The 22279-nt window shown below is 33.9% G+C and overlaps 1 protein-coding gene across 2 annotated transcripts in view; it reads right to left on the bottom strand.

The window, feature by feature from the left end:
- Positions 1-22279, bottom strand: part of Hey (Hairy/E(spl)-related with YRPW motif) — a 139728-nt gene that overhangs the window by 104929 nt on the left and 12520 nt on the right. Inside the window, exon 2 of one of the 2 annotated variants that reach the window (XM_090391277.1) lies at positions 12532-12639. The exons of the other annotated variant lie outside the window; for it this stretch is intronic. The gene's annotated coding sequence lies outside the window, so the exon portion shown is untranslated. The remainder of the gene's footprint in view (positions 1-12531; positions 12640-22279) is intronic. 2 annotated transcript variants of the gene reach the window in all.

The following is a 22279-nucleotide window of genomic DNA, read 5'->3' as shown; positions in this document are numbered from 1 at the left end:
AACCATTGTCAGGTACTATGTCTTATTCTGTATTTTTTTAATATATTTTCTTTTTTTTTTCTTTTGTTACACTGAAGAATATCTTCATTCGACTTGAAGGTAATTGAAATCTGTCCCACGCTCCCCAAAAGTTAGGAAAAAATAAAAAATAAAAAGAAGTAGAATGTTTGCATTCACATCTTTTCTCACTGGACATCAAGTATCAAAACTCCCTTGAAAGTCTCAGAGTCCGCTTCATTTAGGGGTTCATTCAGCTTGTCGCCTTGACAAACATAGAGAAGAAGGGGTGGGCGGCATCGGAGTACAGAAAGCAATAATGCATTACACAATCTAAAGAGTGCCAGATGGCAAGTAGACCCTTACACCTCTCACCGGTGACACAACACTGATAAATAAACTGTACGCCTAGGCTTACGAGAAACTGCCGCGTTTAACAAGGGCAACTAAAAGCCATCGGTCATTTTCTTGACAAGTATATCCATCACTGAAGCCAGCTCTGGTTGGTCACGTCCAAGTAATCCATCTTATCTTTCAAGGGTCCAATTTGTTTGTCATTCATAGCGGGTTACTACGAGCTTCTACTCTATCCAGACATCTCTCCCCAGGAGTGTGATAGATACACCAAAGTGTCACCTCTGGTGATTTTCTATGGGACTTTATTTAGTCAGCTGTGAAGCTGCTAAATTTACTTATATTGTTTGGATTGTACCAAAAAAAAAAGAACGTGTAAAACGAATTTTGCATGGAAATTATGTACGTCCAAATGCATGACATATATGTTCTTAAAAAATCACTTGCAGATTTTTAACTAAACAGCACTAGCTTAGAGAAATTTTTTAAAAAATAAATGATTAATAAATCTTCTCTACACCGATGTCGCCATGGTAACTAAAGTATTGCAAAGACATTCATTACTTGAGACAGTTTAGGCAGCAGTAATGGTGGAGTTTTTTTATAGTTTTTAAATATTATTAAAGCTATTTTAGTTGCAATATTATCTAGCGGAATATGAGCAAGAACATCTGAATCTAAACATTGATTTTTCCCCCCTCAAATCACCAGCTTGTAAGCGATTTGGAATCGAGTTGAATCGCTTTCAGTGATTCAACTCGATTTCAAATAGCTTACAAACTGGTGGGTTAAAAAAAAAAGTTGCAAATGAATAGAAATTAATAACGAAAATGGAATTAATGATATAATCCAAATGAAACGTAAAATTCTTTTAACTCGGCACGGTTTTACGAAGGTGGTCGTTGATTATTATAAGTAGTGTAAGTAGCTATTCAAGCATGGCACTGCTTGTTATGTTAGAAGCATGCTCAAGGTTGCACGAATCATCAGCTGACAGCTTGAACCCGTGAACCCTCCATAAACCAGTCTATGTGTCGCCTATCTATGTCTGGCAGCGTATTTCTTCTTGTACAAAGATTTTTCCCTTTGGCCAACCAGTTCTGATCGAATAGCCAAAGCCCGCTAGACGGATACTTTATCAATCTTTACCATGTAAAGTTAAGACAGGTCTTATCAATATAAAACTATAAGAGAATAGGGGAGAAGGGTGAATATTGAAGCATTTATGTCTATAATACGTCATGTGATTGGATGTATTTTGAATAATATATTTGCTGGACGTTGTTATTATCATAGAAAATGGGTAGGGTCACAACGCAACAATATTTAGTCCAATGATTAAACTCTCCATCAGTTTTTATTCTTTTATGGCTTAAGTAGGGACCCAGACCCCCCCCCCCCAAAAAAAAACAAAAAGCGCTTTTTTCAATATAATAAATTTTGAAAGGGAAAAAAAAAAGCAGTTCTCAGATAGAATAAGCAAGGGTTTGCTTAGGGTAGCTGATAAGGCGAAAGGGCAAATTTTATTAGCTGTGCTTCGTACGCTATTAAATAGAAGTCTGATGCTTTTCATGACAGCTACTAATTACATCCCCATTCACTGCACTCCCTCTCTCCGCCCTCCGATGTATCCGACATACGAATAGCAGTTTGCCAGTGTTGTTGACAGACGCTGGGCACCACCAGCTTTCTTCCGTACCTGTTGTTACTATTTGACAGTCTGGTCCTAGAGTTCACTAGGGATCATCTGTAGTGCGCGGAGATATTCGGATGACAGACGGGGCGGTAAACAACTTTCCTATCCTCGTGACATGACTGTAGACAGAAGACAAATCTCGGTGTGTTTACATCGTCATACAAGATAATGATTTCAAGGGAGTAAATGAAAAAAAAAATAATAATAATAATAAACGCATAAAAGAAAATGTAAGATAATTCAAGAAATTAGTAGACGTTCTCTCTCTCTCTCTCTTTTGTTTTCTTCCCTTTTTTTTTCTTTCTTTCGTAGATCGAAATAAAGTTTTACCCCTCGTCCACTTACATATTTCGTGAGTTATCTCATTGCATTGCATATTTGTTCGTTTAATTCAATTAGTAATATCCATTCCTAACAGAAACATTTTAAAATTTATGAACTCTTTCTACTTGATTTATAAAAAAAAGGAGTTTAAGAAGAATGAAAAAAAAATAGAACTTTTTAATTATTTTCAGTAACTATACGAGCATAAAACATACTACTTCTTATCTATTAGGTCAATTTATGTTTCAACTCCCCCATATGTGTGTATGTTTTCGTTTTCCGTCCAATAGTAACTCTACTGGGGGTAATTTATTTCCTACATACTTCATTGCATACAATGCATATATTACATGCAGCTTCCATGAACTGATTAACATTTATATTTATATTTTTGTATCGGTATTCATATTTACATTTATATTTGTACATCTAGATGTACGTATTCCAACCTTTACATCCAGATTTATATTTTTATATATACACACAATATCAGTAATAATTTACGACTGGAAGTTGATCGTATTGGCAAATTTAATTAATTCTGATTAATACTTTTCTATAAGTCTCTGTTTTGACACTGGCTACTTGTCTCCAGAAGTGATGACGTGTTGTATTAGGAGCATCCGGATGGAGCCCAGTAGCTGACAGTCGTAAAGTATGTGATCGAAGGTCTGTTGAAGGTGCGGACAACAAATGCATGATGGAGATTCCAGGATATGAAATCTGTGTAGGTAGTGGCTTAGTTTTCCATGTTCCGTTAGCGTGGTTAAACCTGGAGAGTTGGCGTAGTTTTTCAGCCAGAGTCTGCTTCTGATACTTGGACAGAATTCTTTTGTTGTTGATCCCTTTTTTGATGTCTTCCATTCTTCTTCTTCCCACAAGTTTAGGCTTCTTTATTCTTCAAGTGTTTTTATAGCAGATTTCGAGAACTTTTGTAACTTGTTTCTAGTCGTTCGTTTATATTCGCTCCTTTAGCCAGCTGATCCGCTCTCTCGTTTCCTGCTACCCAAGTATGTATCTTCACCGCACAACTTGATTTCCCATCCCTCTAGTAGCGTGAGATTCCAAACAGATTTTTTGTCTGGTAAGAGGTGATGAGTTCTAATTCCCGGAGATATGTAAGTGAATGAACTACAGCAAGTTGTTCAGCTTGGCTGTTGAAACAGAGAGGATGCAGTCTAGAGTTATAATGAATTGTCTGTTATATGCAATGAAAGAACAACCGACGTTCCCTTCGGTTTTGCTTCCATCAGTGTATATATGGAAATCGTCACTTTTAGAGCTTTCTTTCTCCTTATTCTCTTTGATGTGTGAGGCCACCTACTGTAGTGAAGCAGACGATCGTAGCAATTTGGATCAATGGTGGAATTTCCGTTCTCTCTCTCTCTCTCTGTGTGTGTTGCGTTTTCCTCCCAATAGTAACCCTACCAGGAGGTAATTTATTCCTACATGCTCCATTGCATTACAATGCTTATATTACATGTAGCTTACAAGTACTGATTAACATTTCTATTTTTATTTCTGTATCAATTTTCAAATTTACTTTTATATTTTTATATATACATATATTAACACTATACAGTATAATTCGCATAATATCAGTATTTATGTTAGATTACAAGGACTGGAAGTTGATTTTATTAGCAAATTTAATTAATTCTATGTAATACTCTGTGTGTGTGTGTGTGTGTGTGTGTGAGAGAGAGAGAGAGATAATCCCACTGACGAAAGGTTGGAAATCTAATGCATCTAAATACTGTCCACTACTTAAAGTTGGAGCCTCCGTATCTCAATTAATTTAGGCCAACTCTTTGGTTGGAAAGACCTCGGTTCCTCTTCCGTCTATGACATGAAGAAGCTTTATCATGTGAATTTAATTGCGAATTGGTTTATAGTATTTTTAATCAAATAGTGAGTTGGCCGGTCTCATTTCCTCCCATAAACTCGAGTTTATCGTCCCTCAAAACAGGCAAATCAGCCTCGTGAACACACATCTACAGGCATAAATACTTGCCCTTAGGGAGCAGAAGAGGAGGAGGAGAGACATGCATGCTGGCTGCATTAATTGGACTAACCCCTAATCAGGGGACTCCACCCATCCGTCCTTAGGATGAGGCCTAAGAGAAGAAGTTAAAGATTAGACAATTCGGGTACTCCTCTACTCCAATTACAAATACTAATTTCCAAGTCCCTTCAGATCTTCATTAAGAAAGTTAGTAGGCTAATGAAATAATGCTAATGAAAATCACCTGCCGCCTAAAGATATTCGTATGTATCCATGCCAGTGAGGGTCGAACCCACATGCTGTCACGGAGATACTATTCCACTTGAGAATCATATTATTTATTTAAAATTAGTTTTATATTCATTGTTGAGCGTGCAGTTTCATTTAAATGAAAATGATTTTTTTTTTTTAAATGCTTTCCTGTATTCATAAATTCTGGAAATGAATAACGTTAAAACAAGTAACAGCACATAATGGATGTAGGATGATTCGAGATCATCAGAAAACTACGTTTCGCAATAGCATCGAAACCGTTTGATTTGTTGTTGTTATAATAAATTGAGTATAACAGGAATTGAGCGATTGGAGTGATTTTTAGATGTTGGATTGACATGTTGGAGACAGTTTATCGCGTGTAATTTGCAGCATATATTTTTGGTATCATTTTGTTAACTTTCGCTACTAGAAAAATATCACGACCAAAACCAACATTGAGTCTATTCGACAAATTAATTTTAGTAGAGATCCTAATCAACAAATTTTGTTAAATTCCGTTCAGTCAAGCAGAGTTATTCTTTGGTAACTTAAGTAAGTTATTCTTTTACTGAACTTTTGCCACTTAAAATGTTCTAATTAAAACCAAAACTGAGATGACTCGAAAAATTTTAGTAACGATCTCAAAAATACTGAACTTGGGATCTTTACTAAAATTTATCCAGCAAGGACAAAGGTATAATACGTATTTAGGTCTTGCGAATAAGGTGAACCTAAAAAGGCGTCGCCGATTTTTAATTTACAACCTGAGTTAGAGCAGTTCGAATTTTGACTTTAATGATTCTTGTAAGAAGAGTAGAGTACTTGACTCTAGATCAACGAAATTCCAAAAGATAGAAATGAATTTATCTGGAAATTTTCATATTTCCGTAATTTCTTTATTAAAAAAAAATAATAACGTGATATCGAGTGAGAGGTCTGAAGCTAAGATCCCCTAAAAGTCTTAGGGGATCTTAGCTTCTTAGTTTGCTGAAGGATGCCGTTGCTACAACTGGAAAACTATTTATTTAATCCTTAATTAAGAGCTTTAATTTATCAATTACGGAGATTATCTTAATTAATTCCGATTTAATTCACATGACGAATTATGTTAATTAAATCTGAATTAAGAAGAATTTCTCTATTATGATGAAATTTCTTCGTAATACGGACTGAAATTACAATTGAAATTCCTTATTTTGATCTAAGGGATAATTCAGAATCCATGTTCCTTTAATAATTCCATCCACTGAAGATTGGATTGCAGTGGATTCAAATTCACCATGAAGAAATCTAACTCAGGGAAGCAACTCATTATTGTGATCTACAAGCGCAGGAAACCGCATAACAGTGCTGTAAAATAAATGAAATATTTTATAATTAATGGGTTATTTATTTATTTTTATTTTTTTATACTCGTGAACCTTTGCAATCACGACTCTAAACTGGAATTTTAATATCTTTGAAAATAAAATGACACCAAATGCGTATTTATTCTTTTCAATGTCATTTTAAAAATTCATTAAAATCAGATAAGGAACTAAAATGCCATTCATTAATTAAAATATTAGTGCTGTTGAGAGAGAGAGAGATTTTTTTTGTTGTTTTTTTTCTAGTAGTTAATTGGTATTGTACAAATTAGGAGAACGATCATTACAACTAAACTAACTTGACTAAATATCCTTTTTATTGTTCGTTCTTATGTTATTTAATTTGATTATTTCGAGAACATTGATATAATTGAATTTATAAAAAATTATTAAAAGCGTACTTATGCATTTTAAAAATATGCAACGCTATTCATCCCAAAACGAACACCATGCAATAAATAATCCTTTCAAAATAAATAAAAAAACTAGCTGTGAACAATACAAACTCATTTATAGGTAAAATAATTACGCCAATTATTTTCTAATGACTTTAATGACAGCCGCATGGGATGCTTTTAAGTACACCGAGATCATAAAGTTTATGAACTCATGGCTGTGGGCAAGGATTCAACAATAAGGAAAATAGAAGTGTGGGAAGTCTGTGATGGTGGTTAAATATGCATAGTGGGAAAGAAGATAGCAAAAACATTTAATTATCAGAAATTAGGTCCCACTCGTACATACTAAATAATGAGATTTAACAGCAGGGTAGCAAATAGGTACAATCCGAAATCAACACCCGATTCTCTCCATTTCCAGATTTAGAATTGGCAATATTTTCAATGTTCTAAAATGCGACAATACCGGAGAACCATTGAAAATATGCCTGCTGCCACATTACATGATGTCCTACTTACCCCTACTCATCGACAGAAGGGAATAAAATTTGGCCCTCGACTTCGCTGCGATCTGGCTCTGCTAAAATTTGGCTCAGATTCGTTATTTCCTGAATTGCCGTTCGTCGTTCGTGACACCTTTTGCGTGTCATCCGTCGATCCTCTACGTTTTAACGATAAAGAAGAATGATGACACAAGAATTTTGTTAATATACAAAAGTAACAAAATATAGTAGATGAGTTGTTCACAGTTTGTGAGAGAAAACAAATGAAATTTCAAACTGCTACCACTTCTTGAATCCATAAAGTATTGTTTTGCTGAAAAAAGTGTTTACCATGATTCGCAGGGTGATAGAAAAATGAAATTATCTGGCTTTAACATCGATGGAGAAAAATTGATTATATATTATTAAATTCATTTATTCATGACGCTTTTCTCTTGGTTTTGATCTACCGAACTTCAGTTTTACTATCAACGGCAGATACTAAAACTTAACACAATTAATCTTATTACTTCACCGGTAGTTGTATAAAACAAAAGAATGCTTTGTATTATCCTTTGAAATATCAGCCGTGACAGATCTGATATCAAAATTAAGTTAAGAGTTGGGCTTGGGTTATTACCACTTAAGGATCGAAGAGTATGCTGTGCGCCTGATATTTCGCACCTATAAGTTCAAATCCCATTATGGCATCGATGTTTATGAAAGTCATCCAAAGTCAGAGAAGCTTCATTACCTGATACAAGATGAATATTCGGCTTACTGGATGCCTGAAGTCCCTCGAGCTTAGTTACGAGATTATCTAACCCTTATCCTATTCACGTTACTAATACGATATACAACATTACAACATTTCGTGAGTCTTCCTGTGTGTGTGTGTGAGTGGGCTGGTGGATGGGTAGAAAACTCTGATCTGAAGTTCAGATTTATGATACTTGAAACTACTAGCACCACGTGTGGAATATTTCAGAAGGCTACCACGTATTTCACAACCGAGTGGTGAAAGGGAGGGAGAAAAGGTTTGTTTTCAGCATATTTATTTACAGTTCTAAAACTTTTGCTTTCAGCTGGCATTTAGTGATTTCTTTGATTAATCAGCAAACATACTGGTTCCATTATTTTACATAAGAACGTCCTAACAGAATCGTTCGCAGTGTTCATCACTGGCCACATGCAAGATTAGAGGAAAACATTCCAAATGTGAATACAGAAAGTGGATTACAGCATGTTGCATTTTATTGTTTGGTATGCTTCATCTTCTATAAACAAATTTGGTGTAGATCAGGAAAGAAAAAAAAATTCGGCTTCACAAGGGGGGAGGACATGATTTTTTTTTTTTTTTTTGCATTAAACTGTCTGACTATTTTTAATTGCAGTCTTTTATTCAACTATCTTATTCCAGTCCAATAAAACAACAGTATCAATGAAAAGGGTCTCACACCTCAAGTCATTACAAATGTTTAACTACTACTCGTCGTAGTAGTAAGAAGCAGAAACATGTTTCGGTTTCCTTCAAATGGAACATAAGCTACAAAAAGCTATAGATATTTAATTCAAGTGTGTAGAAAGACAGCCTTCAAATTAGTTTTCATGCATCTATAGCTCAGTGCCATTCGTTGTGATCATGTTGTTACGCCAAGAAAGTGCTAACACAAAATACCACTCTAATATACAATACTTTTAAATTTAGCTCACACTTTAGAAACAAGTGCTATTCGTATCTTTTTCAGGGAGGTTCTAACCTCAAGATCTTGATCCTGAGATTTTGGTAAGATTCAGATCTCCTTCAAGATCTCTTCAACTCTGTTCAGATGACTATCAAATGAGGTCCTTGCTTCTTTGGAGGCTGAAATTCTGAATCTGGTTCAAAAGAACATAATGTTCAGTTTTCAAGTCCATCAACAAATTGTCATCTTCGAAGTCCACATTTCAAGACAGCGTAGAAACTGCCAAGGTACTACCTTAATATACTGGTCTCGCAGCAAGTTTTGATATTTTATTACATGTTTGGACCTTTGCAGAAAAAGGAAATGCTCGTTGAACAAAAACAGCAATCTATTACATGGTCTCCTGAGCTCCCTCCATACGAGTGAAATATCAAATGGTATAGTGTAGTCACACATCTGTCTGCCTGTTTTCACTCTTCATAGTTTTACGATCACGGCATATGACGAAGCTATATATACACGTGTCGCATGATGTGATGACATAATCTTTGCTTACCTCCATGGTACTAGTGACCTTGAACTGATTCAATGTATCTCAACATCGTCAAACAACATGCTTAAAAAAATTGTGGGTGATGGCTATCAAATAGCTGTATAATATCGGCCATTTTTGCATTCTGTGCATACAGCTATGTTCAAGTTACCAACTTTTGTAAAGACAAATGTATTTAAAGCAACGCATCTCAATCTTTCAGTCTTCTATATCCTTTCTTCCTCTTTCCTGTTTAAGCTCACTCGTAAACGCACACTTTACCTTATAAGCGTTCAAAACCCAATCCTGCACAATGGAGTGATTAATCCTTATTCCTGTTGTGTCTTGTCTATGTATTTAGTGTGTTCTTCTGGGCCGGTTTGGCTGTGTTGAGGAATGAAGAACTAGAGTTTCCGGGAGAAAAAACCTTCACCTTCGTATGAGACCGATAATTCATCATTTGATTGAAAACACCTGAATTAAAGATTCCCCAGTCCTCTATAATTGCCTTTAAGAAGTATCCCTGTTAGTATAATATTAGATGATCAATGAGTACGATTCATGATTTTTTCCCATCCTTTTAAAGTTTTTTTTTTTGTAATACGCAGAGTTTTTTTACAATGAATACTCGGGCGGTGCATAGCACAAGTGGTAATACCCAACAACTGTACTACACAAAATTAGAAAAAAAAAATAAAAATCACGAAATACTGGTCCCCACTATAATGTTCTTCTAAAATAGCACGGGGGAATTCCAATCCTTGCTTTTACACTTCCGGGTATTATGTGTGGGTGGCTAAACAAAGAGAGTTACCTGCTTTAATGAACAAGTAGTGAACTGAATACTGCATGACCTTCTACAAAATGCATAAAAAAGTTCTAACAATTTCATGAACGCGGAAATTTTCTGTAATGGGACTGAAATTAGAAGTGGGGGAGTAGTTGTACTGACAGAGAAGTTAGAGGATAGCAGCATCGGTTTTGACTGTCATTAGAATTTTATAAAAATTATAGGTAGTAAAATACCATCTTGATACGAAGGGCAAAATAAAAAAGGAAAAGAAAAAGATGACGTGTGAGAGTATATATATATATATATATATATATATATATTTTTTTTTTTTTTTTTTTTATATGTTGCATCTCATTTCTTTGTTCTAGTTTGACGTACATGGAATATACCTCGATGGTTAATTTCCCATATACGACTGAGACTTTTCATCCAATATATTGAAAGGAAATTTACCAAACGGATTAAAAAGAAATATCTACAATCTGCGCGTGCTTTCGTATGTATGTAACATGCGAAATGAGTGACGAAAAATAATAGCAACACAAAAAGAGCCGTTCTGGGAAAAAAACAGACAAAAACACTAATAAGCGGATAAGGATACAAAGAAAGCTAAGAGATCTTACACGAATGATAAACGATATTAAATGGTGCAGGATAGAATAGGACATATGTGAGAATGTTTGACAAATAAAAGAGAGAGAGAGAGAGAGAGAACAACGGAATGGACACCAAGAACTGGACAATGAAGACTGGATATATCGAGAATAACATGAACGAGATATTATGACTGCGTATGAAACAGACATGCACGAGAGCGGTTAAAAGGGAAGAAACATATAAAAGAATATGTCCAGTATTGAAATGAAGAAAGCTACTCATGATGGTAATCAGTCGGACACGAAGTTAAGGTGAAACTGACCGATAATCGACAGCAAGGAAACTTGGAATTTCTGCTAAATTGTGTATCTTTTCCTTATTATTAATATCATGTCACCGCTAAGAGACAATAGTGCATCTTTTGAAGTTTAGCGTCTGTTAAGATTTTTTTTTTCTTTAATGATTATCTACTGCTGCCACTACTGAAAGTGGCAGCAGTAGAAGTTTAAGTAATAATAAGGAAAAAATTAATATCATGTCACCGCTAAGAGACAATAGTGCATCTTTTGAAGTTTAGCGTCTGTTAAGATTTTTTTTTTCTTTAATGATTATCTACTGCTGCCACTACTGAAAGTGGCAGCAGTAGAAGTTTAAGTAATAATAAGGAAAAAAGAAACAATTCAACCATTCAGTATCTTTATCATCCTTCAGTATCTTTCAGTATGAATCAGTAAACTTCATCTGAGAATGAAATGAATTTTGTTCTTAAGAGATCGCAAAAATAGGTAAAATAGTGGACCACACTATCCTCTCCTCTCAGCTATACTGCTGGTGGACGTAGCTATATGCTACCATACTAGGGAGATGATGAGGAGCAAAGTGATTTCCCGTGTTGCCTTCCTCGCCGTAGTATATTTTTATGACAGTAGCCGTGTGTGTGTGTGTGTGTGTGTGTGTGTGTGTTCAAGAAACCTGTTTACCTGTTTTTTGAGGGATGAAAAACCCGAGTTACTGGGAGAAAAAAAAAAAACTCCACCTCTGTATGAAACCGATTAACTCACCTTTAGTCGAAAGAGAACAGATAAGGTTCGTCATGTCATAGATGGGAATCTAACCTAAGTCATTCCGACCAAAGGGCTTCGTTTATACTGACTGAGTTACGGAGGCTTTCGGGCTACACTAGGCGATGAAATTTATCTGCCACCTAAAAAAAACTTTCATGACTTCCGTGCGAACCCATGACCTGACGATGTTGGCATACAATGTTATTTTAATGTGTTAGTGCTCATTTATTAATAAATACTATTTCAGATACAGTTTTTGTGGATGATGGGAACGTGTCATTGCTTTTCTTTTTTTTTTTCACCCCCCCATAGAGGTAGCTATGTGGATTAATTATATGACTCCTCCGTATTTTAGCAAGAAAAATGACACGTGCCTTTTGGCTAGAAAGACCCGAGTTCGAATCTCTTCGAAAACGCGAAAAACATTTTCTAGTACAGTATTTAGCATCTAGTATTCTAGTAATGACTCGAATTTAAGTCATTCAATCTCAGTATAGAGGTGGCCTGGTTTTTTCTCTTAAAACTCGTTTTTTTTTCTTTGCAGTGCAAACTGACCAGAGAATTCACGCAAATGTCAGGCGGGATATATACTCACCTCATGAGCTTAACCTCTTCAGCGTGAATTCCAAACAATTCGCCCTCAAACTTAGTTCTGAAAAGTGAATTAAAGCTCTGCATTTCGTTTCTATCAGAATTTAAGATATATGTCATAGTATTTTCTTTCCCAATGGAACAAAAAACTTTATGACATGCACCAGCTAGGAACATTATTTCACGAGGACTAAAATGCTTCCATTATTCGAGAATGGAAAGAAATTAGAACGATCTTGCTTTAATTGCTTGTTATATATAGATCAGCTAAGAGCAAATATTACTAGAAGAAATTCGCATATTAAATGAGTTAAGTTTTCATTAGATAAACATTAGGTCAGAGGTTAGGAACCTCTGGTATTATTCTAAGACCAAAACTTGCCCATCATACCTCAAACTGTTAGAGTGGAGTGTGCGCAATTCGGGGGAAATAAATGATTCTGTTTTCCTCATGATGTGTTCGTGCAGAAGGGAATAAGAAAGTTGCACTGCTTCGCAACTGAAAAAATAATAATAATAAAAATAAATACAATTTGACTACTGTCCAATTCACTATCTATATTATTAACTAGGTCCACTTTTTTGCCATAAAAAAGACTTAAGTATATTAAAAAGAATTCCAACGTTCTTTGTAAGCTTTTCATCCGATGAATTTCGTTAAAGAAACTATTAAAATTTAAAACACATAAAATAAACTTTATTTTAGAACATTTATAATTTAAATATTTCTATTATTAACATACTTCTATAATTATAAGCATAAAAAATAAAACTGTCGCTAATGCATTTTTAGTGATAATTACATATATCGCAGAGACAAATGCAATCAGCCAAGAGAGAGAGAGAGCCAATGTATAAGTCAGGTACAATCTCTAATTCAAAAATATTTCCTATGATTCTTATAATTGCGATTAATCTATATCATATATTAACTCATAATTAATGTTATTTTATTTAACTGATTATTCCTTATACACTTATACAACACGCACAGTTTTATTTAACATTCAAATCACCCATTACAGGTCTGGAAATGTCATATATGATTCTAAAATCTTGATTATCAGCAGACTATCAGATTTTCAGACTGTATCATTAGAATACGTTCCATTAGGCTGTATTTTGATCTTAATGTCTGGTTTACATGATAAACGATCAGCTGGCAAAGTGCATACTATAATCACGGATGTTAAACTTACAGGATTGAAGTTTTTATTTTCCCATCATCCTTTATGGATTGGAGTAATTTGCACTCCTCCCCAGTAAACGGAAACTCTTCAAAATCTAATGAAGCCCCCATTATTAAAAACCTGTTAACTATTTCTTTTCTCACTTGAATGTATCATAATGGGTGTGTCTTATCTACCTCGAAAGACGCAAAAAAAATTATTCTCAAGGACTTTCTCATTTATTAAAATATCTTTTAAGTTCTCTACACACATAAAGTAGATTACTAGCTTCATTTCCAATTCAACAGCATCCATTCTTGAGTTGACAAAAAGAAAAAAAAAAAAAAGATTTAATGCATTAACTATCTCGCTTTGGTCGCCACTAATCTTCCCTGCACACTCCAAAGAAGTGTTTCCAATTTCAATAACCGGAGGATGTCCCACTTTTTTTCATTAAAAATGGGGATCCTTGATCCCCCAAAATGCAACGGTATAATTTCTGTTAAAACATAATAATAAATAACATTTATATCAGGATTGAGTTTATTGTTGTTAACAAGACATAATGTATGATAAATTGAGTACAATTGTATAAATAAATAAATAGATATAATTTCTTTTATTATGTCTATTGTATTGTATAAAAAAACCGTAACAAGAACGATGAATATACTACTTAACTACTATTCCCCTGGGGAAGGATGTTTAACTCCTAACGATTTCTTTCATGTATGCTGAATGCGTTCTACATTCTTTACACAGTGTGAAATATAATAAAAATAGATAAATTATTAAATTTTTGTATTAAAATATATAACTCCTCTTAAATCATCATATGTAACTCGAGGGTCCTTTGGAATACGTTCCGAGCATTAAATTTTAAATGTTTCAAAGACCGCGGGCCACAGTTTCACAAGCACTGGTCTGTAGGACCGAGTGAAACTTTTTTTTTTTCGATGCTTTTTTTTTTCTTTTTTTTTTTTTTTTCTTGGCACGTCTAAACAACACTTTATCATATTCTGTTTAATAAAACTTGTACATTTCGTAGTCTAATTACAAACGTCTTTATAATTATCATGCCTAAGTAAATCTCTCCGAAAGACTATAATTATCCCAGGCTGTTTTCTTCTTTCTCAACTGGCTTTTTCGTTCGATTATTATCCATTTTCGTTTGTTTTCAAGAGTTCTGTACCAGCGATAACTGGCAGAGAGCGGTTGGAAGATGAATATATAACTTCCTCTTTTTTTTTTGTAATCATTTAACTTATTCGGTTTCTTGATCCAATTAATTCTCTTCTCTTAAGTGTTTTCTTATGGGAATTAAATGGTTGAATTGTTTCAAATTAAATCCCTTGTCTTTACCTTTCGCCCTTGTAGTTACCTAACACAGATTCCATTGTGGAGCATTTTGATCGCTATCTATTTTTTGTACCGTAACCTGAAGGTCAATGTCAGTCACATCGGACGATTACTTACTGAGTATTAGACTGTATATTTCTTCCTGTTGGAAATGTCTTACTTCATGATGTCAAAAGCAGTCTTCCGCATCGAGAAAAGTCTAATACTAGTCGAGTATTCACTCCCACAATCCCCAATCAATATCAGAGAAATTAAATCTCCCAATGTTTATTTTATCTCCCTCATTCCATCGGTCTGAAAAGTTATTCATAATCCTAATTGACGACTGTTGTTGTAACAACTCCTCGAAGGTTGAATTGGAAAGTTTTGTATCACATCAAACATTCGATAATGGGATCAGAAATATCAAATGGAAATTTCCATATGAAATATAAATTTTTACTGATCATTAATATAACGAATATCTGCTCTCACTTTCCCTCTATTCAGCCTATAAATTACATAACTAGAACATTCAAATTTATAGTGCTGAGTATCAGGATGATATCATATTTCCGTTAGATCTATTATATCCTGTTAATTACTTTATCATTAGCTCAGTTCTTAATATTTATTAACTATAATCCAAGCCTTTGTACAAAGTCAAGTCATGGTTTCCTGTTTAAAAGAGGTCTGACAACTCCTAAAGATCCAAAGAAGTATTTTCCATCGATTTAGACTCGGAGTTCCTATTTCGGTCATTAAACGCACTACATACTTAATTTGGAATTATGAACTATATTAAATGGCATCCCTTACTAATACTGCGTCCTCTAGCAAACCAAATATCGTAAAGAAATCCCCCCCCCCCATGATTTATGTGATTCTGTTGTTCTCAACTGAGTTCATAGCGTAACTGTCCCCAGTTCACAGTTTCAACTTTAATAACACAAACGTTTTGCTATAAACGTGTTGTCATTATTATGAACTTCTTTCTATTGAAATGAAACCCATCGTCACTAAATACTTCCCATTTTTTCCAAAACAGAACTTCCATTCACGCCATGTTTTCAGCAGTCTGTCTGCCCTGATCTAAAATTAATCTTTAAGTATCTCATTTTTGACAATAACAAGCTCGTCTCATAAATTACTAGTATGTTAATTACTCACTTTAATGTTTTATCTGTTTAAATTTGACTTCTAAATGCTAATGAGATTTTTCTCAAAATAGATTAGCAGAGCCCTGTTTCTTATAAAGCATTAACTATTTAAAGCAATGTATTCACGGTTATTAAAAACAAATTCGGAAAGTCAATAACATTCATTATATGTATAGTGTATATAACTTCAAATATTTCCTATCTAGATTTAAGATTTATTTATTAATGCAAACAGTTATTTGCATTAATTTTAGTGTATTAAATATACAAGTAATATAGAGTAACATATATATAGTAATATTTTTACAACTCTCAGAATTCGTGACTTTATTTGCGTCATTGTAGGTACTTTGGGCATTAATATTTCGGATTCCCAATTTGTATGCCCTTTGGAAAAACCCAAATTTCAATTTAAATATATCATTAAAATATATCGTTTTTAAATGATATTCATTCACCAATGTTGGAGAGAAGCTGTAAGCAATGCAAATGATGTGATTGAAGTTATTTTTGTTTATTTATTTATTTTTAATGATAATCCATAATTCAAGAACGCTGATCTAGAGATCAGACAGTAATTTTCTCCCCAGATACTTCAGGTATTCAATAAAATTATGAACGTAGTATCTCACCCAAGAATGAAATAATCTGCTCCTTAAAATAGTCACAAACGTTTATGCCGCAGTGGAAGTTGAATCCACAGGTTGGAAAGAGGAGGTGCTCTTCACCTATCCAACCAGACCGACAGATTTTGATCGTTTCTCCCTTCCCTTTCGAGGGCATGACCAGAGTTTGAAAAACATTGCATTGTCTACATTCTGCACTGATTACTGGTCACTGTCCAAACATTAATGCAATTAGCATCAGAAACATATGCTACTAAGTGTTTCCGTATCATAGTCCAAATGGCATATTTCCTTTCGATTAAAATAGATGAATTCAGCAGATAGCAACAGATAAAATCCCATCGACAGTTGTGAGGAATCTTTATAATAACTTTTCAAGTAGCGGACTGCATAGTGTTTCATACAGAGATAGCAGGATTTTCCTCGCAGAATTCCCCCCCCCCCCGCCACCAACTAGAAAAGTGGACCAGAGAACAGAATATAATTCATAGAGCTTTGTCGTAATACTAAATCACAAATCAACTAACTAATGGACATACATTACTATATTGATTTATATGAAATTTAACTCAATAAGACTACTACTAGAATGAAAAATTTCGTACAGACGTTCTTAAATATAACTGCGTGTACACATGTATTTGTAACAACGATGCCTAGCATTCTGAATCCCTTGTTTTCATTTGACTGGATCACCGAAGTGTTCTGTCTTCCATAGTCACCCTTGGTCAAGTCATAACTTCATAGTTCCGTAGCATTGGTAATTATTGTTTTTTTTTCTCTCTCACAGATATTCACCTCTGATTCCTGACTCTAGTTGACAAGGTTGTTTTGACAACAATCGTAGTTTGTCGAGAGTGTCATGAGCTTATTAGAATGCTATCATTAACTACACATTCATTAACACTTACTAACTGCACTTATTAATAACTGAATTGACTAAAACTTAGCCTTTTCTAATATTTATACTCTTTACTTCGGCATCTTTCAGCGAATGATTCGACTTAATTCCGTCTCATCTCCACCTTTCATTCGTACTTGGTGACATTTTTCCACTTTACAAATTCACTCTGATTCTATTTTGATTGATTTCATTCCCATTTATTCTCTATCCATCCCCCTTCTTCAATCGGCGCATGTCTTTTCACTTGAAGGGTTTAAGTTTTATTACTTTGACCCCGTAGATAGATCACGGAATTCTTAGAACTGCGTGTCTACATGCGCTGGCTCTCACGTAGCTTTCGGGTTAATTAAATAGCCATTGCAACCTCTAATTCCTTTTTCATACGAGAGGAATTTGATAATTAAGTATGAAATTTAATTAAGTTGTTCATAGTATTTTATATTTCACCTTATCACCTACAAATAGCCTTCAGTTTCAGCTATCAAAGTTTTATATAAACAAAGAAAGGCAAAAACGAGAGCACAAAAAGAAAATAAAATGAAGTACTAGGAAGACAAACTTGTCTTAGATTGGCATGTTAATTAATTTTAACATGGCTCGGAGCAATTAATGTTTATCGTCACATTTTATCAGTGTGACTGATCAATTATGGCCAAAGGAAAGTTTTGAAAGTGAATAAATGTTAAAAGGAAAAAACAGAAAAAAAAGAAAAATCTGGAACAAAGTAATTGAAGAACTAGAAAGCAATATACATTATCCACCACCATAAATTCATAAAATTCGTAATTCATAAAACATGAAAAAAAGGCATGAAAAGGGGAATATGCATAAATACAATACCTAATAGATTTCTCATTAACTAACAGTTTTAGAGAGCCCAATAGAATTTATTGGGCGCGCTAAAACTCATAAATCTTAGTTTCAAGGAAACAAAACAAAAATAAATAAATTAATTAATTAATTAAACGAAATGATTAATTAAATAAATGCAAGAATTTAAATGATGGCAGACAGTCAAAATGGCTATTTCGTAATATAACAGTTGAACCTAGAGCATATTTCAGTTTATGAACGGTAGATATAATTTTGTATTGTCTAAGCTTGACATTAACACGATCGAAACAGCCCTATACATTTTAACAGTTATCTTACTAACTAAATTTCATTAAATTCAATCAAGCGAGAGAGGCATTAATATCATTTGAAATTATTTCTTTATCATTTAAACGATCGAATTGTGGAGATAAAAAAGAGAAAATATAATATTATTATTTAGCCTCATTTTTTCTCAATAAATATGGAATTATAAAAGATAGAGAGGAGGGGTGGAGATGAACGACTGTTTCATGAAGTAGTCTTGAATCTAAGACTGGCATAGGAACGAAAATTATTGCAGGATATTATATGACTATAACGATCCATGTCTATGATGGATTTATGTTATTCAAAAAGGGCTAACGAATTTTACTTCTGTAAAATAAAATTGACGTGTATATCAAACATTACAGTAACTCATTCATGAAGGCAAACTGTTTTTAGGCTCGCATGCAAAATGTCTAAGTAATTACAAATGATTCCTTTGTGATCAGTCCGTAGCAAATTATTTTGACCCTCAGACGTGATGGATTTTATTGGAATTTGGTATTTTGAATTCATAGAACAATTTTTGTAACGATCCTAATTTTGGTTTTTCTTCTGGTTGGTTTGCCTGTTTTAAGGAATGAAAAGTCCATGTTTTCTGGAGGAAAAAACTCTTACACCGTAGTCTGTGAGTGACATGATGTCAAATATGGGATGCAAGGCGGTTGCGGAATAACAGCGTTGCATTTTTATTTTTTTATTATTATTATTTATTTATTTTTTTTTTTTTGGAAATTCCCATACTGATAAAACAGATCCAGTAAGATTTGGACTGATTAGCTCATTTGCAAATATGATGCGCTTCTTTTCATGAACCAGTTCTTTGATTACAGTCATTATATTTTCATCTCTTTTGCTTGTCGGTTAGTCTCCCCAACGTTTAGCATAACAGACATCATTCCACTTTTGAAGAACGGAAGCCAATCATACGTTTGAGTGCTGCTCATCGTTTACTCTCTGAAAGACAGTTTGATCATCTCGAAATGAAATTGTTCTTTGAAAATTCTGTTTATGAAGGAGCAGAAGCCGTAAAATGAACAATGTATACTTTACAATACAGTACTTCTCAACGAATTACAACTTTGAAATAAGTGGCGAATAACTCAACAGATTCTATTTTATCCTACATGTAGTGGAGGATTCTAGTGCTACTAACTGCAGTAGCGTCATCTGGCGTTCAAATGAGATTTAAAAAAAAATCTCTCCTCGTTTATTTTCTCACATTGAAGATAATTGAAATAAGATATTTTAGACTCTCTCTCTCTCTCTCTCTTTTGCAATTGTTTTTATTTCTTGCTTTGATATTTTGAAATATATTTTTTGCCGATTTGATACAATTCCTAAACTGTTCTTTGTAATTGATTGTTTCTTTCTTGTATAACTATTTGTTCATCTGCAAAAATAAAGCATTTAAAATTCAGATAAAATGTCATGTAAAATGTATTGTTCCAAAAGAAATGTCATCTTTGAAGGATCGTACAATTCTGAAATAATTTTGCTTTTCTAGTAAAATTACCCCATTATTCATGTCAAGTTTCTGGAACAACAACAAAAAATAAAAATAAAATAAAAAAATAAATAATAAAAAAATACGTAAACGTTGGAATGTAATTAAAAATTAACCAACTAAAATTAATTATTTACCGACGACGTTTCGCTAGTTTAAGCAAGCATTATCAGAGGCAATTTAACACTACACACTCAGTGAAGGTAAAAAAAAAATGACCACGATAACGAGGATAGTCACATGTGTGTGTGTGTGTGTGTGTGTGTGTGAGGGGGGGAAGACACTGACACTCTTCCTGGTGTTAATGCGGATGGATTGATAGTGCAGTGGGCCAAAATCTGGCCCACCGCCCTATCGTACTATTTAAAATCATACCATTCGTTCTGTTGCAGTTAACCGAGTTCTGTAGAACTTACCACTTCCAGGAATAGTCTGTCCGATTTTAAACAGGATTTGCATAGTAGCCTGGCTTTTTTTCATCTTATAAAGTGGTCTTTCTCTAGGCATGTTGAGATAGTCTGCTTTTTGGTTCTTCATTCCGGATATATGTATATATTTTCCCCTGACTAAAGTAGTTCGTCCAAGTTGTCCTGTCTGTCCAAAATATTGAGTTCCATACTCGCAGGGGATTATGTAAAAACGTGGGAAGGAAAGAGGCTCCTACGCGATCTTTAAGTTGTCTTAGGCAGGTAGAAATCTAGTTTAAACATGGAATTAAAATGACCTCAGAAATAGACTGAAGTCGTTGACTTCAGTCAAATTATAATAGGCATTAAAATGATCAATGCTTCTTAATTTAGCACACGCACATCTGTTCGTTCTTAAAAATGATATCATTCATGCTTGTAAAATATATCTGAACAAATCTACATTTGCTTACCACTTTTTATAAATGATATGCTATACTTTTAACAAGAATGTTGTGTACTCTTTCTCTGATGATCTTCCTCATTGACATTTGTTATTTGTTATATCTCTTCTTCCATCCATCTATTCATTGGACATCATCAGACGCTGTATGGTCACTTCTTATGGTGTTTAAATATTTTTATAATTTGTAAGTTATTATTTATTGCCCATGAATACTACAATCTTCTGTACGTATTACTCTATCCAAAGATCTTAAGTGTTCAATATTTATTAATGGTTATGCTTCACCTTGCCTATTTTTATAAATTTTCTTGCTGCATCTGTTGCAAGAGAAAATTATAAAAATAAGCAAGGTGAAGCAAACACGTTAAATAAAAAAAATATTGAACACGTAAAATCTTTGGATAGAGTAATGCGTACAGAAGATTTTAGTATTCATGCCTCTTCTTCTTCGTTTTTTCTTGTTTCGCACTGTATCTACATCCCATATTACTCAACTTCTAAGATATATGTTTTCTTCTTTCCCAATACCTACTGCAGTTTTAATTATCACTTCTCTCATCTTGTCAATTGGTCATTTACATCCTGCATAACAACTTGATTCTGCTGTTATAAGCTGCAATAAATGGACTTTGCGGAATTTCATTTCTCGACTTTCATGACATTTTTTTAAGTCCTCGATTTTAGCTCTTTTGAAAACATGTCTTGCACTAGCAGCTATTTTTGCGCAAGTGATGACAGCAGATGATAGATCGTAACGGATCACTCTATATATATTTATTAATTTTTTTTCTATCGGAGAAAGCAATGGTTACTTTCAGCCCGTTGAATGTCTCAAAGACTCCCCCCCCCCAATGTTGTCAATTTTCATTTTGAGTTCTTTCCTTAGATAGTCTTATTATATAAGGAGTAGGCATATGCGCCTATGTTGGTAACATATGCGTCTCTTTTGATACGGTTTATTTTTATTGCTAAACCTCACTGTTATAATTCTGTTATTTATATAGCAATATTCTCGATGTCCACCATTTGTTAATCGAGTAATGCATGCTATTTAATGATAACAATGGTCACGCCAATTACAGGCTCTCTCAGTATGGTCAACACAACTCTACATTATAATATGAATATCACTTTCTTTTTAATTTCAGTCAACACACACAAAAATATTAGCCGTTCTTTCGTTATTTCTTTCTTTCTTTCTTCCTTCTCATCCTTTAACAAAGTCCTTTTCCTTTATCTCTCTTTTTCCTCTCACTAGTTCTCTTACTTTATTTCTCTGATATTTAATTTTTCCGATATAACGAATTGCTTGTTCATCTGACGTTCCGTTTATAAGAACCAAAAATCGTCGTGAATGAAATGGTTTTTAGTCCCTTTCACAACTCCCAACTTTGCGGACTACGGTTAGAGGTAAAAATAAGG

This window comes from Typopeltis vanoorti, chromosome 4 (assembly GCF_054136105.1).
Source record: "Typopeltis vanoorti isolate ZY-2024b chromosome 4, IOZ_Tvanoo_1.0, whole genome shotgun sequence".
Taxonomy (NCBI): domain Eukaryota; kingdom Metazoa; phylum Arthropoda; class Arachnida; order Uropygi; family Thelyphonidae; genus Typopeltis; species Typopeltis vanoorti.
The sequence above is the reverse complement of the archived record's forward strand: the minus strand, read 5'-3'. Positions and strand labels throughout refer to the sequence as shown.